The sequence below is a fragment of the Panicum virgatum genome, chromosome 7K, assembly GCF_016808335.1.
Source record: "Panicum virgatum strain AP13 chromosome 7K, P.virgatum_v5, whole genome shotgun sequence".
Lineage (NCBI taxonomy): Eukaryota > Viridiplantae > Streptophyta > Magnoliopsida > Poales > Poaceae > Panicum > Panicum virgatum.
The window spans coordinates 10,396,057-10,412,596 of record NC_053142.1 but is presented as its reverse complement, the minus strand read 5'-3'; the positions used below and the strand labels follow the sequence as shown (position 1 = coordinate 10,412,596).

Sequence of the window (16,540 nt, the reverse complement as noted above, 5' to 3'; positions counted from 1 at the left end):
CATCGCGGCCTCCCGCTCGCTCCTGTTAGCCCCAACACATGCCTAGACACCAAGAAGATCACACCCAAGACGCTAGGCGAGAAGCAAGAGGAAGAAGAAGAAGAAATAAGTATTCGAGCACCCACTCAAGAACTACTCGAGCCGAGCACAGCCGCACTCTCCCGGCCACACACGCACACTACAGCTCGTTGGAGCTGCTGCTACTTCACTGGAATTGAGAATGGATGAACTGATTTACATTGTCCAAGTGAGGTGATACATATACACAAACGCTACCAACTACCTACTCTCTACCAACTACAAGTACCACCAACTATTAGGTACTTCTACCAACTATTCTAGGGCACTATTGCCCACTACACCTATGATATATGACAGGGCGGCAACTGCTCCGTTGACTTTGCCCCCTGCCATGGAGAGAGTGTCTCCCTGGAGAGAGAGTAACAGTAGATTAAGTTCAACAAATCTTCCCCTAATCTGTTGGTAATCTCAAGCCTCACATGTCCACCATGCCTATCGTCTTCCTCAGCTCAGTGAACCGAAGCCGCCTGAGAGACTTGGTGAGGATGTCAGCGAGCTGCCGGTTGGTGTCGATGAACTCGATGACGAGCTTCCCTTCATAAACGCAGTTCCGCATGAAGTGGAACTTCACGTCTATGTGCTTGCTCCGGTCGTGGAGCACGGGGTTCTTTGCGAGCGCGATGGTGGACACCATCAACACTGGAGGAGTAATTTCTTCTTCTCCGGTGATCTCCTCCAGCAACCGGCGCAGCTAGACCGCCTGGCATGCGCCCGTGGCCGCTGAGACGTACTTTGCCTCGCACATCGACAGCGCCACTGTCTTCTGCTTTAGCAACTGCCATGAAATCGGGGCCGAGCTGAGGAAGACGAGCATGCCTGAGGTGCTCCGCCGCCCATCGATGTCCCCCCGCCATGTCTACATCGCTGAAGACCATCAGCCACGGCGCCTCCTTGTCGCCGGACCTGGGGAAGACAATCCCCAGCTCCGTCGTCCCCTTGATGTAGCGCAACAACCACTTCATCGCTATTCAGTGATCCTCCTGCAGATCCTCCATGAAACGGCTCACGTGCCCGACTGCGAACGCAATGTCCGGCTGAGTGTGGGTGAGGTAGCACAGACCGCCGACGATGCTTCTGTACAGCGTCACGTCCACCTTCGCCTTCGTGGTGTGCCGCGATAGCTTCAGGCGCTCCACCATGGGCGTGGCACACGGCTTGCACCCAGCTCTGTCCGTGCACTCTAGCAGCTTCTCCGCGTACGCGCGCTGCCCCAGCCGCATCTCCCTGCTCCCCTGTTTCACCTCAATGCTGAGTAGTAGGAGAGCGAACCCAGATCGCTCTTGCAGAAGCGATCCGCCATCTCCTGCTTGAAGTCGGCGATGTCTGCCATGCACGTCCCAGTCACGATCAAGTCATCGACATACACGCCGACGATCAGCTCGAACTTTCCCCTCCGCCGCACATAGATTGCATTCTCTGTCTCGCAGTGCGTGAAGCCGAGTTCCTGAAGCGTGGTGTCGAGCTTGGCGTTCCACGCCCTCGGCGCCTGCCGCAGCCCATACAGGGCCTTCCGCAGCTGCAGCACCTTGTGCTCTGCTCCCGGGATGACGAAGCCCGGAGCTTGCTTGACAAAGACCGTCTCCGACAGATTACTATTGAGGAAGGCCGACTTCATGTCGAGGTGGTGCACATCCCAGCCCTTCACCGCTGCCAGCACCAATAGTAGTCGAACGGACTCCACCGGCGCCACCGGCGTGAACACCTCCTAGAAGTCGATCCCCTTGTGCTGGACGAAGCCCCGTGCGACGAGTCGCACCTTGTGCTTGACGATGTTCCCCTGCTCGTCGCGCTTGACCTTGAAGACCCACTTTAGGCCGATCGGACGACAGCCTGGAGGAGGCTCGACTAGTTCCCAGGTCGAGTTCTCCTCGATGGACTTCATCTCCTCCATCATTACCTTCCTCCAGCTCACCTCCCGTTCTGCCTCAGTGAATGTGGGTGGCACCTCTGAGCTTGTCAGCAACAACTCGGCGTCGTCGAGTACTTGATTCGTCAGCTCGAGTACTCTGCTTGTTGTCCCGAGTACTCGACTTGCCTGCCTAGGCGCTCCTTAGTTGCCGATGATGTTGTCCAAGGTGTGGAACCGCACCTCCCCGCCGTCGTGGAAGGCGTCTAGGTACTCGTCGATGTTGCTCGGCGGCGATGCAAACTCGATGGTCCCCGCCGCCGGAGTTGCTGGTGTCGACAAGCCTTGTGGCGGCGTGTTCTCCCCTACTGGAGACCACACATCCATGCTCTCGACGCCGGGACTTGGCGGCTCGTCCTATGCCGCTTGAGTACTCGGGGCATGAGTACTCACAGATGGCGCCTGAGTACTCGGAGCTGGCGCCTGAGTACACGGAGATGGCGCCTCCTGCACTGCCTCCGCCTCCACTCCAGCATCCCCGCCGCCGTAGATCACCATGTGCTCGATGGTGAACGTGCCGCCACTGTTGCCGCCCGCAGCTTCCGCCGACCAAAGATCCTCCAAATCCCAGGCCACCGTCTCGTCGAAGACGACGTTGCGTGACACCACCACCTTCCCTGTATGAGGATCATACAACCTGTATGCCTTGCTACCTTCCTCGTAGCACAGGAGTACCGTGCGAGTACTCCTGTCCTCCAGCTTGCCGATGTTCGACTTCGTCTTCTTCACGTAGCAGATGCAGCCGAGCGTCCGGAGGAAGGAGACGTCCAGTTGTCGACTGTACCACGCCTCGTAAGGCATCATCCCCTTCAGGGCCTTCATGGGTGCGCGGTTTAGGATGAACACCGCCGTGCTCACCGCCTCGCCCCGGAACTCCAGCGACATCTTCTTGGCCTTCAGCATGCTTCGAGTCATGCCGACGACCGTCTGGTTCCGACCGTCTTCCACGCCCGAATAATTGATATTGCAAAACATCAATTAAAATATTCAATTAAAATATTCTAGCATAGCATATTATCCCACAGCCGAATTGTTGATAACACCTTATCAACACTTAGGGGAATATAACTATATTGTATTGATTCATATTATTCAACATTCAATTATAGCTTATTTCTTTCATACAATATGTATGCTAATATTCTGGCTTTTGCCCATGACCACCAATATCCAACATATCATCATCAGATACTGGAATATTCATTTTTAAGTCATAATCTTTCTTGATATTTTCTTCATAATCTTTCTTTATAGATTCAATATGTCCCTTTATTTCATGTCTTAATTCTTGCAGCACTTCTTCTTTTATATCTTCCTTCAATTGAGGAATTATTGAATCAAGCTTTTCTTCGATTCTTTTCTCAATATTTTCATCATTTGATGCTTCTGCCACATTCTTCACAACATCTTTATATGTTGGTATTTTTGAAGGTCCATCTTCTTGCATATTTGCTCCTTGCAAATTTGCCTTCTTTTCACTTGCCTTTTTATATTTTTGAATATATTCTTTTGCAGCAGGTTCTATGAAATAATTTACTCCCAAAATATTCCTTGCATATGTGAGAGCTAGATCAATGTCTAAATATTTTCCATGATATTCCTCCATCTTTCTCTTTTTCTATCTGCTGAGCTATAACAGATTCAAATGTTACATAAATTCCAGGCATTTTTCCTCTATATATAACATATATGGGTTTTTTCTCTATATTGGCAGATGATTCTTTTGGTTGTATCATTCCATTGATCAGGTGGAAATATTCAGCTAAACTGTTTAGTATTGCCAGCATATAACCTTTATCTTCTCTCTTATTATTATATTGAAACCAAAAGTTATCCAATATGCATTCTTGAACTTCATCTAGGACAATATGATCTTTCGACTTAATTTATATGTATTTGGAGGGAAAGTTCTTAAATTATTCTCAGCTCCAAAGCTGAATGATTCAAACCCATTAGGACTTAATCCTCTCTTCATTCCTGCAAAACAGATGAACATGAAAATATATCAGGCAAGGTATTACCCTTTCCTTTAATATATTCAAATATTACTTTATAACCATTTCCTGGAATAATATCTTCAAATAAAACCCATCTCCTAGTAGAACTTTTCGTACTATTAACTTTATTATAATATTAACATATAGCTTCACAATCCGTTCTTACTGTAAATTCCTTGAATCCTAAATATAATCTGAAAGCATTTATTGTATTTATTACAGCTAATATTTCTCTATCAGTATGATTTATCGCCTTTAACTTATATTTTTCTGAGGCATATCTGCATATTTTTCCTTCCGTCTTTGGTGAATACTTATGTGGTTTTTGCTTTAATATAGCTCCCCATCCTATTTTAGATGCATCTGTTTCTATAATAAAATAATAATCATCCAAAGTTAATTCTAAAGGTTTTAGGTCTTTAACCTTTTCTTTTATAATTCTTACTAGTTTTATATCTTCTGAATTAAAATATTTTTGTCCATTTTTTCTTAACTTTGCATACAATGGCCCAGCCAATTTAGCTAAATTTTCAATATAATTTCTAGAATAGTTTATTATTCCTAGGAACTGTTGTAAGGTTTTCTTATCATTCATTATATCAAAGAATTGCATAATTTTCTTTGTAATATGTTCTTGCCGATAAATGTTTCCTTCTCCTATCTCATGACCTAAAAAATATATTTTTTCTTTGCATATCTCCATTTTCTTTTTTAGAGAGTATTAACCCATGCTGCTCTACTTTTCTAAAGAATGTTTCCATATGAGCAATATGTTCTTTGTAAGTTTTCGAAAATATTAATAGATCATCTATATAAACCAATATAAATTCTTGGTTTTCATTAAAAATATTTTGCATTTTTCTTTGAAATAAGGCAAGGGCATTTTTTAATCTAAAAGGCATTAGTAGCCATTCAAAATGACCTTGAGGACATGTAAAAGTAGTCCATTCTATAGATTCTTCTGCCATCTTTACTTGCCAAAATCCAGCTTTTAAATCAAAATTTGAGAAATATTTACTTCCTTGTATCCTATTTATCCATTCTTTCTTATTTGGAATATTATATCCATCATCTATGGTATTATCATTTAGCCTTTTATAATTTATAACAATTCTTGACTTTCCTCTAGCTATCTCAGCATGATTTCTGACTATAAATGTAGCTGACCTATGAGGACTCTTACTTTCTCTTGTAGCACCTAATTTTAGTAATTCTTCAATATGCATTTTAAATTCTTCTATATCTTTGGGTGTGGCTTCTATAGGACTTGTCTTAATTATATAGTCATGATTTATTATGTTTATTTTACATAATATCTCATTTTTATCCCAATGTTTCATTGGTATTTCTCCAATTATTTGAATATCATCTAATCTTTGTATAATTTTATCTATGTCTTTTTAAGATTTTATATCTCTATACCAATTTGGTGATAAAGATTGTAAACTAATACATTCTATACATGAATGTTCTACATGAAATTCTTCTATATTTTCACCTAACTCTTCATCTATATAATTATCATGAACACAATCTTCAAAATTTTTAATTTCTATATTAGTATTATCTGAACTAGAATTTATAGTTTTTCGTACTTCTGTTATGTATGGAATATTATCCTGATGAGGAATAAATGTAATTCCTTGCTCATGTATTATTGTAGTTTGTAAAGAGAATTGCAAAAATCTTAGTCCAAATATCATATCATCATGTATCATAGACAAGTCTCTTATTGTAATTTCATCTAATATGTACTTTGTATTATTTATTTGTATCTCAATGTTGTAAGATAACTGATTATGAACCTTTTTTATTCTAGACATATCAGTAGATATATCTGCCTTATCTTGATCAATTGTATGAACTATTTCTGGACATCTTACAAAATATTTATCATGAATAATATTCTTTGTGCAACCAGTATCTACTAATGCTAATATTTTATAAGTGATAGTAGGTGTTAATTTTATTTTAACAGGAATTCTTATTCCTACAATTTCTTTAAATGGCAGCCTAACTATATATTTGCTTCCAAAATTTATTATAGCATCTTTTAATTGTATAGCCTTATCATCTTTTTTATTAATAGTCATTTGATCTTTTAACTCAATATTATGACTAGCATCCTCTTTTTTCTTATTTATTTCTTTGAGTTCTATCATGCTTCTTAGTTCTTCTAATTCTGCTTCTAGATTATTTACTCTATTTTCTAAATTTCTAACTCTACTTACTAGTATTTTATCTTGTGATTCTAATTCTATTTCTTGTCTCCATTTTTTATTAGATATTTTTAAACATGATGCACATTCTTGCTTTAAACATATACTACATGTAAATCTATTTTCTTGACTAGGATAATATATGCAAAAAAGCATATCTTATATTATAATCACCTCTTTCTTTTATCCAATCATGCTCACAATCTCCTTCATCCATTAATTCACTTTTATATTCTTTCAAATTATTTGTTTTCTTAATTTTTAGTTCTAAAGCTTCCATAGTATTTTCTAAATTTTGCCATTCTACAACATCTAAAGAGTCCATATACTCTTTGTATTGTTGAGAATTATTTTCCTCTTCTTCATTGCTTTCTAGTAAGTTTATACCATTAATTTTATTTTGTTCTATTTCAATATTATGCTTGTTTATACTAATTTTTTGTGGTTGTATAATTTCTTTAGCTCTAAGTTCTTTCTTATCTGATTGCTTTATTTCAACTTCTCTTTTCCTTTCCACAATAGGTGTTTTAAAATTTTTATCATTTAATTCATTTTTTAGCTTAGCTATCTTTCTAATAAAATATACTTCTTTTTCTCTAATAGCAGGCCATTCACATAGTATGGAAGTATTATATTCATTTAGTATTTTCTTTAGCTTTTGTTTGTAAAATTGTATCTGACTGACTAAACTTTCCATATAATTTTCCATATGGACCAAATTCTATTAAAACAAGATGTAGCAAAACCCAAATATTAAACTTTAATAACCACGATTAACCACGGCTCTGGTACCACCGTTCACGGACCTTCGGGAAAATCGAATCTTTGAAATATTCGCGATTCAAAATTTGAGTTACTATTCATAGCACTATTCAAATTTAGCACTCACTATTCAAATTTGGGGCACTATTCAAAATATTCACTACTATTCAGATTAGGAATATGAACAGTGTGCGAGCACTCACACCGAGTGGCTCAGGCACCCAACAAATATATGTCGCTTTCACTCAACTATTAGGCACTATGCAAGGCACTTGCTTTTAATTTTATGGTGAGTGGAAGCAGAATGCGTGCGCTATTAATGAATATGTGCGTGATTAGTGAGAAATGAATATGCGTGATTATTCACGTTGCCAATATGTCGCTTTCGTAAACACTATTTGCAACAGTGGTTCTGGTGATTAGTGAATATGTGTGTGATCAGAGTATGCGGACTATGCGTGTGTATATCTCAGGATCTTTTGCAGGTTGGTGAGACCAACAATTCCGCCGGTCATGGAACTTATGCTTGTGACAGCCCTACTCGGTACTCACCGCGTGCATCACAGGCTCGCTTTCAGAACCAAGCCGACCCGATCATCTCCCTCGCTATCCCCAGCCACACAAACACAAGACTCAGGCTCTATCGTCTCTCCAGGCGGTTCCACCCGAAGGGAACACTTCTCTGCGGACACAGGGTTCTCTACACACGCCGCTACCAGGGCTAACACGAGAACATCACACGCAGAGGTTTCTCCTCTAGGGTCCCTAGCATAGAGATGTCGCCCCATGCGAACGAGCTCAAAGACAGCAGGGTTACTCACAGGAAAAGCTTAATCCATTACAGCAAAGCAAGCTTACACACGGCTTTCCCTTTAGGAAAACCCCAAGCGCTTAGCACAAACCTTAGGGATTACCTTATACACAGAGGAAGGACACTGCGGCCTCCTTTATTCTACGATTACACAAAGGTGGTGGAGTAATACAATGGTAGTGGATGGTAGTACTAATTTTGGCTTATTCTCTCAGAGACATTATGAGGTAGTGGAGTTCTTTATGGGATATTGGATGGTGGAAGGTGGAGTGGTGGCTTCGGTCTTCTGGTGCTTATGCTCTGAATGTCGATCGCCCCCTCTTGGCCGATACCACTGTGGTGGCCCTGAATTTGTAAATATAATGAATATGTTAACACACACACACACACACACACACACACATATATATATATATATATATATATATATATATATATATATATATATATATATATATATATGATTGAGAAGCCTCTCTGCAGGTGAAAATTCTGCACCATTTCGGTGTGGCAAGTTTCGTTCCCTGGTGGATTTCTTGATCAACAACAAACTAACTACTAAGGTTTCAGGCATCATCCTTTATGATGACGACGACTCACCCAATAGCCAAGCTTGCTAATAAAATTCATGGTGAAAAGAGGGTCACTTTCCTTACCTGTTCAGAATCGCTTCCCCTGTACATATATTGCGCACTGCTAATCACAACATGCCCTGCTCTCGGGCCAAGTCAACATCCCATGTGCATATATGCATCCACCTTCTTTCTCTTCCAGCTGGATGCTGCTGCTTGTCCAGTTATCCTCGCTGCATTTCTTTGCTTCATTGAATGGGCTCTGGTCGTTGATAGTCAAAAGGATACCCTATGTTTATGTTTACCAAAACAAAAATAAACTAGGATGGCCACTCTATTTCAGGATCATTTGAAGTGATAATGTGCATGTATTAGTTGCAGGAAATTTCAATTTATCATAGTAGAGCTATTATGCTGTAGCACCACACCATCTGCAGCCAAAATTAATCGGGGCCATTTTTTTAATGCATGAGCCCTATGAGACCTGAACTGTGTTCTGCTCAACATTCAGATCGATCTGTTTTGTTTTTCCTCCTCTATGTGAAGACTTGAGACTCAGTGGTCCTAGTTTTATTTCAAAACTGTGGTCACAGGCTGATAGCCTGTCTTATTTTGTTTCTATGTAGTGGGTGGTTCGAACAATTATGTAAAAATAGCGTGTGCCGGATTTTTTTTAATTCATTATCTAAAAATATAGTGGGTGGATCGGCTGGAGCAATTATTTATTGGACAACTTGTTCAGACTGGAGCAGACTTCGGGGTTTCACTGAGCAGATAGCTACAAGACCAAGCCGGCAGCATCATTTACTCTGCCTGCTCAAAGGAGGAAGAGGTGTGAAGCGAAGGCAAAGAGGAAACAAGGTCAGTTCCTGCTCGACTACTGTACTTATTTTGATTCTTATGATGAAATTATGAGAAGACGAGAATGATTTGTCGATATTATCAGCTCATAAGATCAGCGTCTGATGCCTTTCCTTCTCACATATAGTCTTGAAGATTATTGTTGTTGCAGTCAACCGCGCAAGAGCAAGATGGCCGATATTGCATTTGGCAGCGTAGCGAAGATCGTCGAAATCGCGCTCAAGATCAAGGAAGGAGTGAAGACGGTTAAGCAGAACCAGGAGGAGTGCCGCGACATCCAGAGGTGTGTTGCCAGGGTCAGCGCTCTCCTCAAGAAGCTTGACGAGATGACGGAGACGATGAAGGACGAAGCGATGCGTGACGCGCTGGAGGATCTAGCCGAATCCCTGGAACACGCCCTCGAGCTCGTCACGGAGTGCCAGCGGAAGCACGTCTTTCGCCTCTTCTTGGGAGCAGGGGACATGGCCAAGGAGCTGCGCCGGGTGCAGGACGATATAGTGAGGAAACTGCAGCTGGGGAACTGCGCCACCAATGTCTAGACCACCATCATGCTGACAAACATCCAATCTGCTGGTGGTCCTCCTCCTCCACCCCCACTCCCACTCCCACAGGACATGCTTATCGATGGTAAGGAAAAGTTATCAAATGAAGTGTCAATACTGTCAATTGCATCTTGAGTCCTTGTGTGCATCATTGGTTCATGTAGCAGCTAGGATAATGTTATTCTGTAATCCAGATCAAGCTTAGTGTTTTATTGCAACTTTACTCTGTGTATCAAAATAATGTTGCTCTTATATACTGTTTTCTTAGATCAACTACTGCTCCTACAGTTTCTTAATCTAATTCAAACCCTGTTCCTGTGTGGGTTTTTACAATAGACTTTACAATATTCAGTTTATCTGAACTGAAGGCCGCTACAGAGAACTTTTCAGAAGAAAAGAAGATTGGAAGTGGTGGCTTTGGTGATGTTTACAAGGTAATCGTATCCGTTACTTGGTTTGTGTACTTTTCCATATATCACGTAGGCATTCACTACTTGAACATTTCCTCTACAGGAAGAGGCAGGTTAAGACCATACCAAATATTTTTCATGTAGCAGTGCAAGGAATTTCCAATTAAAAATTTGTACAAGTTTTCTGTCCCAAAGGTCAAGGAATATTTATCTACCTATCCCCATCACCTACGAAACCAATTAGCATACACCACGAATTATCCAAACCATCTAAAAATAACCCCTAGGGTGGTTTTAGAAGTGATTTTTTCCCTACACAGAGTTACATGCTGATAACGACATGTCAAAGACATGTTTGTAAACCTACTTAGTTCACCCGTAAACTTCATATCGCAAAGCAGACAAATTTATAGGAAAGATATAATAGCAGTGAGAGGTTGCAGATAGTGAAAAATAAGACTCGGCTCTTAAAAAACACCAGTGGATAGAAAGTTAAGGTTGCTGAAAATTGGACATTATGCTTTTTATTGGAAAAATGTATGCAATCTTTCAATTTGCAACAATGCAAACAGTCAACTATATAGAGCCGGCTAGCATCACCCCATCCTTAACCATCTTCAATATTACTCTAGCAGACATGTTTTCACCAGCGAACGGGTGCTTAGCCGGAGTGGTTAGGTGGCCTTAGTAACACCCCTCAGGTCCTGGGTCCGACTCCCCGTGGGAGCGAATTTTAGGCTGAGGTTAAAAAAAGTCACTCGCTGGTTCCCTTGGTCGGCATGCGTGAACCGACCTATGGTGGGCGGGCTCTCGTGCTAGGGGCTGGTCCTGGGTTGGGCCTCAAAGCACGAGTAAAGGCCCGAACCATAGGGGGCGGCATCCCCATGTATGAGGAGGCTAGCTTTCGTGACTTTTCTCGACCGGGCTCCGGTTGAGCTCTTCTTAATGTAATACCGGGGGGGGCGGTCTTTCCCCCACCAGCCGAGATTTTTTTAGCCCACTTTCTAAATCTCAATCACATCTTGGCAATATATTGTGTCCTCCAATAGCTCTGATAAGTCATCCTTTGTGACATTTTAGCTTCGGCTCATTAGCAAGGGAGTTTGGGGAGGTGAAATATCTTTGGTGGGTTGTTATAAAAATTTCTAGTTGTATTGGGCCCAGTTTCTACGTCCCTCGAAGTTGGTCACTCGTTCCTAGTGCAACTCCCAATTGAAAGCATCTCAAAAATTCAAACCCCGACCGAAGCACACACATTGTGATCATGCTTCATTCCAGCCCAAAGCCAAAGATGAAACTTGGATTAAGATTTTGAAGCCTGAGGCCAGGGCGCCATTGAACTTTTGGCGAAACTATGCTCCATCTGACATGGTACGGTGTGTACACTTCTCAGGGTGTTCTGCAAGACGGACAAGTCGTTGCCATAAAAATATTGTTTTCTAGTCATACCATTGAGGAGAGCCGGCTATATGATGAAATTAATGTTTTTGTAGATCTGAAGCACAAAAACATAATTAGACCTCTGGGATATTGCCACGAAATCAAAATGTCCTTGTGCAGGCCTAGGGGTAACAGAAAATGTCTTGGAGTTAGCACCGTAGAATTTTGTTTCGTAGAAGAATACATGGAAAACAGCTCCATACATTCAATGGTATGTTGTTCTGTGCAAATACTGGTTACAGTTCACCTCTGGACCAAGGATCCTAACTTTGATGTCACTGATCAATAGTAGCTTCTCGTTGCATGATATGTGATCTGCAGGGTCTCAACTTATTGATTGGTCCTGCCGCTTCAAAATGGTTCACGGAATAGCCCAGGGGCTACATTACCTACATGAGCAACGTGTCGTCCATCTGGATCTGAAACCAGATAACATCCTCTTCGATTCGGATATGAATCCTCGGATCAGTGATTTTGACATAGCTAAAAAGTTGGGCCTTGATGATGAAGAATCCATGATTGGCACACCGTAAGACGTTGCTCATGTAATAACGTTTTTTACATTACAAAAGCAGGAGGGACTAATTTATGTTTTTACTTTCCAGGCTTTTGAATCTCGGGATGATGTACGGATGGAGTTGTTTAAACCGTCATTGTGTTGCGAGTCTGAGCTAATACAGATCAAGAAGTGCATGGAGGTAGGGCGCTTGTGTGTTGAGATGAACAAGGAAGACAGGCCCACCATTGAGGATGTGCTTGGGATGCTAAATGGCGTGAAAGAGTTGCCGGCTCCAAAGCAGCCACGGGGCGTAGACTTAGCGCGGAAGCGGCCCTCCAACCTTATTTGTCCGGAATCAGGATCGCTTGTGCCTCTTGTTGTCCCTAAGGAAGAAACGTGTGCCTCTGGCGACGTGGCTTGACCGCTTGAATTACTTTTTACTCTCCCTTCTCGCTTGTATTGAAAAAGACGGCCGGACACGTAACACTAACACGTCCTCAATTGTCTAGAATTTTTGTGGTCAGGCCATCCTTAATGCAAGATTTCATGTTTATATTTTCAAGAATGATATATAATTGAATTAAGTAAGAGTGCATTTCATTTATATATAGATGAAATAGGTCACACCATGCATTATTTCATCTTTTGTTATTTCCAAGATTTCGTAACTAACTTATACAATCCTCCTCTCATGGGTTCATCATGCTTAAAAGACACAGATTGAGTGACTTGCTCTGCCGCGTACTGGAAATCATTTTCAGCTGAGTACTGAGTACTCATCACGTCTGAAATTCTGAATGCAATACACTCGACACACATATGTTGCGGTTACAATACAATTAAGAATGATATGAATTTGAGAACACCGAGTTGTACCACGGTGCTGAGCGATAGTGTGCCACCGTCAGGGTTTATCCCTAGCTCAGTGATCATCGTCTGTATCCACAGCACAAAGTGCCTTTACACTTGACATACCATTCACCTGCATAATAATACGTCTCAATTTGTTCAGTGGTGCAAATAGCATTTCCTTCTTCTGGATTACACTCTACACAGATGCAGAACGAAATTTGCTGCTTCAAATTATCAAATAGAAATTGGGAAAAAAATTATGGTAAAGAATAATGATGTCTGGAACTTTACTAGTCTTATCGATCGAGCAATCCAACAGGGAGCAAAACGAGCCACACCTTTTTTTTTTTAAGAAAATAGAATTATCTCCGGTCTCTGCAAACCGCACACAGCCAAGTTCTTACAGCAAATTCAGCTTAAAAGCTGATCACTGAAATAAAAATAAAATTTCACTAAAGAAGAGCTATATGCCTATATGTATAGGTGCAAATCAAAGACTGGACACAAACAAAAGCAGAGATATATAGTGCATAGGAGCTTACCTCAAACGGAGCAATGCCTGTCCCAGAGTGTTCAGCGACTCGGCATGGCAGATTGACAATGCGTGATCCTTGTCAGTTCAGAATCCCAATGAGACCGAGCTATCAGCTATGCAACAGAGGCAGCGGCCTCCTTCCAATCTGGGCACGACGCCTAAAATTGTAACGTACCTTGCCTGCCCAAACCCAGCTTCAGAAGTATTTCCACGAAAACCTTGCGGCCGTCTGAGATGCGAGAGGCCATCATCAGGCTCTACGGCACCGCGTGGCCGCAATAGCTGGCTCTCAATCGCTAATGCCAAACACGAAAGTGCACCGTCCGCGGCTGTATGCGAAGCACTAGAAGGATTCCGGCCATGGCGAACATCTGGGCCTGACAACAGCCACAGTTAGCTCCCTCAGCTCCGTGGTTTCATCTTGCAGCTCCGTGGACGATTGTATATCAGCAACCAAAGCAACCGCGAGTTTGCGTCCTCAATTGCCGGCGGTTCTCGAAACGCCATGCTCGGAGAAGCAGAGCACGGCTACCGACCTGGCGTCATCTGGCGGCGCCGCCTTAACAGGAGGCGCGGAGTGACGGAGGTCGCCAGCCGTAGTGGTTGCCTACGGCAGGGATAGCGGAGGTCGCCGGGGCGGCGCGGCATCACCGCCGGCCGAGATCACGAGCGGGCCGGAGTACTCGCAAATTGCCCCCCCCCCCCCCGATTGGATGGAAAAAGTTTCAAAATACCCCTTAGATGGGATCACTACTAATAATCGCAATCCAGCTATTTGCATATAACACTCTAATTTGGATCGCGTTTAATAGTCGCGATCCGAATATTTACAATAAAACCCCTGGATTTTGCATATAGCACCCTGGTCGGGGTTGGCTCCTCCAGTCCGCCGCCGCCCTCGGCGCCCGATCGCCGGGAGTGCAGTGCGCCGTCCCACCCACCGTTCCCGCACCCAATATCTAGCATCCACAACCTCTCCGGGGAGCCCAGCAGCCGTCGCATGGCGTTCCGGTGGAGCAGCGCAAAGTTCTTCCGAGACGCCGCCGCCGCCCGTTCTGCCAGCGGCCTGGTTTGCGAAGAGAGGCGAAGGGAGAGGAAGGAAAGAGGATTCTTTTCCTTCATCGAGTCTTCGTCGGTGTTGGTTGCCGGTGCCGTGGTGCTCCGCCGTCTCAAAGAAGAAACATAGGAGGGTCCGGTGCACTGTTCTGTTACCGACCGAAGCTTAGGTGACCATGGTGCTCGCCCGGCGGATGAGAGCTCAGGTTGGCATAGTAGGCGTTCGTTCTGATTCATGGATGGCTTCTTCAGCGATTGAAAAGCTGGGCGTCCACAACAGCAGGCAGATTGTGTTTGTGGAAATGCGCCTTTAAGAAGATGTGCACTGTGTCCCAATGCACAACCTTTGCCTCTCCGGCTCCATCTGAATGATGAACATTTGCTGGTTCTTTTTTTTTGCGCAACAGGGTAGATATATTAATGAAGCACAGTACATCCAGTACATCCCCCTGTTACATAAAGGACCCTGAAAGAAGTAGAAATTACAACGAGATCCTTGACAACATCTTCTCCGATGAGCAGCTCCGTCTGCTCAGACCGGAGCCAAATCCACCCGTCGCCATCGCTGGAGACTCCAAACTTTTGGTCTGCCGCAAGATCCAGCACCCCAGACCCGCTAGGACGCATCTTCCTCCACTGAACGAACGTCGGCGATCTCCACACCATGGATGACGGAGGAACCGAAACTGATGCCGACACGCCAGAAAGGGAGTCCAGGACGGCCGATGACAAGGCCGGCGGCCAACCAGACAAAGACCCCAACAAGGAGGAAGACCACAACTCCACCCCGCACGCTAGAAGGTAGAGGAGATCTAACCTCGCACCCTGCACTCCGGGGATGACGACGCCACCGGCGACGCCAACAGAGACCGCAAGGAGGAGGAAGGGGCTCCTGCATCCCTCGCCGGAGACGACGCCGACACCTCCGCTGCCGCCGCCAGAGAAGCACAGGAGAAAGATCACCAAAGACGACGGCCTCAAGCCGTCGCCGCTGGCAGAGACGGGAAACCGCCGGGGATGTTGAAGAAGGCTGCGTCGATACTCGATCTAGCTTCACCGCATCCACGCCGTCGTCACACGCAAGAGCCGCAGCAGCCCAGGTAGACTAACCTCCCAGCAGAGCCACCGGAGGTCGCGCCATCAACGACTTCAACACCGCATCTCGCCTGGAGGAGAAAGAGCAGCCATGGAAGCAAAGCCGTCATCGCCACCGCGCGGACGAACGCCGACCTCGCCCCCATCTGCAAACCTAGACTACTACCCTAAGAACTAGCCTATACACAGATTGGCCGAAGCCAACCACCGATCCGGACCCGCCGGCCTGAAATCCCACCCTTCCCGGTGTCGGAGACGACACCGGAGGGGAGGATTCGAAGCCGGCGGGCCGGAAACCCTAGCCGCCTCTTTTCCGCCTCGGGGGGAACTGTAGAAGGGGAGGGGAAAGAAGGGGAAAGACTCATACATTTGCTGGTTCTGTCAGAGCAACTTTGACATGTTTAGCTCCCCAAAGGTGCCAAGGTACCAGCTTATTACCAAATGTCTGAATGAGTGATTTCATAAGCTGTGCAAACTGAAACTGAAAGCTTATTATTTCAAGAACATTTTGACGTGCTTTACGGGTTGGCTTGTTATTGTTCCGTATTATGTCATCTTGACCTACAAAATTAGAATACGGAAAAAATCTTTTAACTTAAGTTGTAAAAATGAGCTACTACTTTCGCCCTGTTTGGTTGGCCGGTGGCTCGTGGCTGGTGCTGATTTGTTGTGAGAAAAAAGTACCGTTGACTGGCTGGTGCTAGGTGGCTTATTCTGATTGTTTGTGAGAGAAAAGTACTGCTGGTTGGTGGCTGATAAGCCAGACAAACAGAGGATTTGTTTTTGATAAAAAAAGCAAGAGTCCTTTGTCAACAGAGCTACTTTTTAGGTCTCTTTTGAGGTTTGCTTTGATTAGTGGTATGGCCTTTCTTGATCATTTTAGTGGAAAGGCTACGTTGGCT

The 16,540-nt window shown here is 44.0% G+C and overlaps 1 long non-coding RNA gene across 5 annotated transcripts; it reads left to right on the top strand.

Annotated features, from left to right (window-relative positions):
- Positions 1 to 8,514: 8,514 nt before the first annotated feature.
- Positions 8,515 to 12,688, top strand: LOC120639770. Of its 5 annotated transcripts, none has more exons than XR_005661658.1 (6): positions 8,515 to 9,209; positions 9,345 to 9,836; positions 10,088 to 10,185; positions 10,265 to 11,812; positions 11,923 to 12,130; positions 12,207 to 12,688. It is a non-coding gene; the product is annotated as an uncharacterized LOC120639770 (long non-coding RNA). The 5 variants fall into 5 exon arrangements; XR_005661660.1 differs by having other exon boundaries at positions 8,520 to 9,209; positions 11,655 to 11,812; XR_005661659.1 differs by having other exon boundaries at positions 9,361 to 9,836; positions 10,088 to 11,812.
- Positions 12,689 to 16,540: the final 3,852 nt, after the last annotated feature.